The sequence below is a fragment of the Myotis daubentonii genome, chromosome 12 (genome assembly GCF_963259705.1).
Source record: "Myotis daubentonii chromosome 12, mMyoDau2.1, whole genome shotgun sequence".
In the NCBI taxonomy this organism is placed as follows: domain Eukaryota; kingdom Metazoa; phylum Chordata; class Mammalia; order Chiroptera; family Vespertilionidae; genus Myotis; species Myotis daubentonii.
In genome coordinates, this window is record NC_081851.1 from 61166065 (window position 1) to 61172514 (window position 6450).

The 6450-nt window shown below is 42.8% G+C and overlaps 1 non-coding gene across 1 annotated transcript; it reads left to right on the plus strand.

The window, feature by feature from the left end:
* The first annotated feature begins 205 nt into the window (after window positions 1-205).
* Window positions 206-337, plus strand: LOC132214110 (U11 spliceosomal RNA). Its single transcript, XR_009448205.1, has one exon. It is a non-coding gene; the product is annotated as a U11 spliceosomal RNA (small nuclear RNA).
* The last annotated feature ends 6113 nt before the right edge of the window (window positions 338-6450 follow it).

Below are 6450 nucleotides of genomic sequence, written 5' to 3' on the forward strand. Positions count from 1 at the left end.
ATGAGTGTACTCTTTTATATTTATGAAAAGTGGGATGATGATGAATATAAAGTTTTTGATCCTGCTTTGCCATTTATTATTAATGTTTCAAATATTGTTGAAATCCTGATTTGAGTGGCTACAATAATAGTTTATCATATGGTTGTCCCGTATTTTATTTAACTGTTTTTTTGTATCAATAAAGATTTTTCCTTTTGAAATTTCCTTTTAGGACTCCTGCCATGAGTAGCATGCACAGAGCAGCTTGATTGCTCTATGTGGAATCGATATCAAGAGATTTTGGAAGCATACTTTTTTGGTATCTGGGCAGCTGGTGATTGTTGGTCCTGGTGTCCACCAGGAAAAAAAAGGAAATTTCCTTTTAGAAATGTATTTTTTGAATGAATATCTTTGATCAAAATGTCTTTAAATTCCCTTTTTGTGGAGTATGTGTGTGTGAGTGATAACAGAGGAGTCATTTCCATGTACAGCAATAATCTGCTCATGCATATTGTTTGGGAATGTCTTGCTTGTTTTCTTAAAGAGGTCTGGGGTCCTTAACAAATACCTATGTTTTCCTTCTATTCATTTCATATATTTTGGTCCAAAGATTTCATCATTCCATTCCCACCCTGGCTATTCCCTAGGGCTGTGAGCAATAAAGAACAATATTTTGTAAAGGGCAGCGATTGTATTCTTTTCTTGGCCATGTTCCCCTATAAAGCACTACACTTAGGACTTTGTATAAATAAATAATACAAATATAGATCTTGTGGGGTAGGGCTCTTGCCTGCTGATTTTCTGGAGCCAAAGTATTGTTGACATATTTATAAGTTGAGGTTGGTTTGAGCTTTGAATTAAGACCAAATAGGGATGTTTGAGTAGTTGAATGAGGACCAAGTAGATATAAGTAGATATTAATTTTCACACATGACATTTTTTTGAGCTTGAGGAAGAAGATGATGAAAAGTGAAGGGAAGTAAAAGGGAAATGAGAATGAATAAAAGGAGAAGATGAGGTTGCAAGGGCTCTAAATAAACAGCAACAACTGGGGCTCAATTTATTATGCATCCAAGGCCCCAGGGATCCTGCTAAAATGAAAGTTCTGATTCAGTGGGTCCGGGGCAGGGCCCGAGGTTCTGGGCGTCCCTCAAGCTCCATGTGAGCCTGAGGCTGTAGCTGCAAGGACCTCCTCACTGAGAAGCACGGCCCTTGTTGGGTTAGAGCTGGTGCAGAGGCACTCTCTCTCACTCCGCTACTGTGCTTTTGTGCTGGGTCTTTCTCATACCTGTTACCTTCTTGGTCACTGATGATGCTTTCTGTCTGCATGTCAATGCAGGAAGCTTTGCCAGGCCAGTGTGGCTCAGTGGCTGAGTGTCAACCTTTGAACCAGGAGGTCACAGTTCGATTCTCAATCAGGATACATGCCCGGGTTGCAGGCTCAATCCCCTGTATGGGGATTGCAGGAGGCAGCCGATCAATGATTCTTTCTCACCATTGATGCTTCTAATTTCTCTCTCTCCCTCTCCCTTCCTCCCTGAAATCAATTTTATGTCTATAAAATGAGGAAGTTTTTTACAAAGTTTTCCCCAACATTGCATGGGAGTTAACTTTACTCCCAAAGTCCTTCCATTAGCTTCATCTTCCCTTCCACCACGATTTTTGATTTCTCCATCTCATTTCCAATCCTTTCCTGGCTTGAATCATGCATTCATTCAGTTTTTCTGTCCTCATCACTTTACCAAATCTGGTTTTATTTCTTTAGAGATTTTAATGGCCAATCAATCCTTGCACCAAGAACAGCCTTTCACCTTTCTTACTGATTCCACCTCAGAACAAAATTACAAATGGAATCTTCTGATGGTGGATGAGTTTTGATTAGACTCAACTTATAGCTTTGGTGGACAGCTTTTGCTCAGCTCCCAAACCACTTCCTTATGAAGTAATGGTTTCCAGAAAGTCTGGAAGAAGACTGATGTTTTCCCTAGAATGCAGTTTCTATGTCACTGCGGTAAACAGGAATTTTTGGATGTGCAGTCAAGGGAAGCCTTTAAAATCCTCTTTGGATGAGTCTAATCCCAAAGGCTGCCTCGCCTCCCTATAAATAAGAATTTTACAAGGCTAATTGCCAAAATGTTTGGTTCTCCTGCCTGAAAACAATGATTTGGGTGTGAGCCACTGACCATACATCGTAATGCCTGATGTATCCCTCCAAACCACTCAAGATCAGCAAACAGCAATGAAACCTACGAAGCTAAAACAATTCTTTCCAGCTCGACCTATGCATTTAACTCATGAAATCTTAATGCTGTTTTGGCAATAGCCTCATTAGATTGTTCCATGGTGTGTCAATTGAAAGACAATACAACATTAGTACCAGAGAGATGGCAGTGTTAGTAAGACTCTTCTGGCCATTGCTGGCTTTGAAGATGGAAGGAGGGCCATGAGCCAAAGAATGTGGGCAGCCTCTAGCTGTAAAAGGGAACTCAAGGGCAACAACATCATTGTACCCATAAGAAGGGCTTTGCAGGGCTCAAGCAGCTGGGGTGCTTGCAGCTGATGGAGAACCAGATTAGAGTGGTGGAACCAGGGGTGGGGGTTGATGGGGTGGCTTTTGATGACATAAAGGAGTTGGAGCGGCTACGACTGAACCAGAACCAGCTGCACATGTTACCAGAACTGCTGTTCCAGAATAACCAGGCTCTGGGGAGGCTGTGAGTGATGCTTTGTGGCCAGAAAACTCTCTCTGTGCTCTTATCCCTCACGCTGCGGGAGGGACAGTGTTTGGTCAGTGGGGTCAGGACTACCCTGTGACCTCCATTTCCTCACCTGGGAGAAATCGCTCAGGGAATCAAAGGTCAGGCCTTTTCTGTGGGAAGGAGCTGTGTGGGATGTTTCTCCATGGCAAGCACCTGAAAGAACTTGAAGGTCATCCAGTTCCTTGTGTTGCCTCTGCCAGTGCCTGGTTCTGGGGATGGACCTGACTTTGTAGGGAGGACCATTCAAATGCACCTCTCACTGCCTTTGGTAACCTGCCATGGGTCAAATTTTTATACATTCAGCCAAGCCCTTCTTGGGCCTTGTATTTTTAGCTAGGAGTAATAGGTCTCTAAGCTTATTAACTACATGTAATGACATACTTTTATTTGTTGTAAATTTTCTTCTTTCAAGTCTTAAGGGTAGCAGCTACTTCTGCTGCTTTATGATTTGTCAAATGTATCCGTAATTGTTCTACTATATATTTAATTCGGTGGGATCTTGGGTAGAACAGGACCTTAGAGGTTACCTAAGAAATCTCTTCTGCAGCTCCTTAGCAAAGGGCCCTTTAGTCTTTGCTTGCCTAGCTCTAGTGATGGGCAGTTCACCACCTCCAGAGGTAATACATTTCATTATTGAAAAGGTCTGCATGTTAGAAACATTTTCTTAACTTTGAGCCCTGAATCTGCTTTCTGATAATTTATGGGTTTTTGTTTTTTTCTAGCTTTGCTTTCTGTAAGTACCTAGAACAATCATAAACTCTTGTTAGATTTTTGAAAGATCATTAGGTTTTTAAATTTTGAATTGGCAGGTTTTGGAGCCCCTTTCATTGTTGTCATTAAAAACCTGATGATATATGATCATCTCTGCCTATGTGGATTTGTAGATTGTAAAATAGGTGGGTGTAATAAAGTGGTGCCTAGGCTACTAAGTGGCCCAAGGAAGGAATGGTCAACTGGGGCAGGCAGATTCATTCTCACCAGAAACACTGCTCACTGGGTATGGGACTCTTTCCAGCTCCCTTCAACACCAGGGAAGGCCCCACTTGCATTGCAAGCATCATCTCACATTGGCTCAGAGTTCAGGCAGAACTACAGCTCTTAGAGCTCCTATGTTCCTATTATGAAGAGCTTTCTTCCCTCTCTTTCTCCTCATCTGTCTAGAGATACCATTGTCTTACATTTATAGTTTACAAAAGTACTGCCTCAAATGGAATCTGACACCAGCCCCAAAGAATGAGTAAAGTAGGAATTATTACAGATAAGGAAATGGAGGCCAACTAAGTTGACCAAGGTCACACAATTAATCCTGTTATTTTGCTCCCCACTCAGGGTCAGGGCTGCCCACATTCTGAGGTTAGTTTCAAGGATGTCTACAGGAATCTGCTGGCTCAGAAAATCCATGGCTCTGATGAGCTCCATGGCAGGCAGCAGGAGCCTTGCCCGGGTAAGTTCCCTAGGCCTTGCTTCTTTGGTCTCCAGTTTTCTACTTGGGCTTTTCCATCCACCAACAGCTGGATTCTGGAATGTGTCTGCCTAAGCTCATCAGGCCCACCTGCTCCTCTCTCCCTTGAATGATGCCCTTGGATTTGGACCCAGATCCTCAGAATTTGCCTGTAAAGCCCATACCTGTTTCTTTTGTGGAAGGAAGTAATAGACTAGTTATCTCTAGATCCCTCAGGGCTAAGAGGCTGGGGGAGCAAACACTTGGGAAATGAATATTTCCTTCCTGCCCCACATTTTATTCCTTTTCATGAAGAATTTCTTATGTATCCTTTTGAAGATTTAAAGTTATGCCTCAGGAAAAAAAAAAATGATGTCTCTCTTACGGATGGTGGTCTTGCCATGAGGATGATCCCTCTCAGAGAGCCTTTGCTCTTTGTGAGTCGTGGAAGTAAATTTCCAGGCCACACATGGGCATGCTAAAAGTGACGATTAATTCATTGAAAGTCACAAACTAAGTCAGAGGTGAGACATGGGCTCTAAATCACTAAAGTAAACTCCTAAACGGTGTCTTTCTCTAAAATGACAGGCAACACTGGAGAGCCTGGATTCATGTTTTATTCAGCTGGGGTGAAGAACTAGTTATGAACTAGTTATAGATCTCTGGCAGGTAGAAAGTGCCAATAAATAAATAAATAAATAAAGGATCAAAAGAGACATAATGCTATTGATCACTCTTTTCTCATTTTTTGGTCTCCTTCCTAAAATCCAAAGAAAATGTTCCAGAGAATCCACTAAGGGTGGGATGGTCACAGTACTGGGTTTTACCAAATATTCAGCATCACCACCTTTACACTGCCACTGCCTAATTCCAAAGGTACTTAGTATACAGCTGCAGTAGGTCTGGAGGCTCATGGCTTTTTGACTGTGTTTGAAGGTAGACCAGACGGGCTTTGACATAGGAAATAAAGGATGCTTACTCTATATCTCAGGCTAGGTACCCTAGAAGCTGAGCCCTAGGGGGGGATACAGGTGCACATATCTTGCTGAGACAATGAAGAAGAGCAGAAAGGGAGTGAGGGAAGCAGAATGAGACAGAGGAAGGAGCTAAGGAAGGATATCATTTCAGGTGGAGTCATGCTTTGGTCTGATCCCAGAGGAGAAGGGGTTACACCACAGAGCTTTAAACGGGGGTGCAGCCTTTTGCACAGGGAGGCAGCCACTCCTATCAATCACACATTGGTTGGCTGCCCTGAATGAGGGTGGTGGTGCAACCTCCACCACCTCCAGGGCTTTCATGCAGTGGAGGCCAGTTTTCCAGAGAAGGGACCAGCTGTGCGTCCTTCGCAGCCATCCAGGAGGGGCATTGACAGAGTCCACTAACTACACAGAGATGAATGAATGGTGATTAAGATTTGGCAGAGCTGAGGCCATAGAGATGCCTGTCGTATTCTGGCTTCCTGGAAGTAGACTGAGCAGCTATTATTAGGAGACTAAGCTAGGATTTGTGGGTCGTAAAGCTTATTATAATTTGGGGAGACACAAAACTGAGTTCAAAATTAGCCTGTGTAAGTGGTAGGTCCTGAAGCTAAAGCTGTGTTAGCCTCGTTCATCTCTGGGTGTTTTAGCTCCTTGGTGAGAAAAGAAAACTGAGGTTCAGAGTGTAAGTGAAATAGTTCAAGGACATCAATCAAGGAAGTGGCTGGAGCTAGAGCCCTATTTTGGCTCATAGTCCAGAGCCTGCTCTGTGATAACACTAGCCAAGCCCACTGCAGAGGACTGCTGGGAGGGTCAGGAGATAAACAAGGTCATGTTTTGTAAGCGCTCCCTGAATTGTCATGTGGCTATAAGGCATTATGATTAAATGAGCAATTGACTGGTGAGATGGAATTATGCCAACTTGTGTAATTTAGTCAAAGAGGATATATATATGTTTTCTCTCTCAAGTTTTCTATGCTGGCTTGCTAGGTTTGTACAAAAGCAAATATCCCTGGTTTGATTCAAAGTTGCAAGCTTCAAAAATTGGCATGAGCAATTGATAAACCTCCCAGGCTCCTGGCTACTTGCCTGTGCAGGAAAACAGAAAACACAGGCTTTATCATAGAAAACAAGAGCATTTCTCCTTATCGCTCTACCATGAATAGATGATGACCACTCAACGGTTCATAAGAGGCAAGGCTGAGGAGATAAGAGAAGTAAAAGGGAAGGGGTCTCTTGAATTTATGGTGCAGAGCAAGGATATAGTAGGTTTCTAAAAACATTTTTTTTTCTT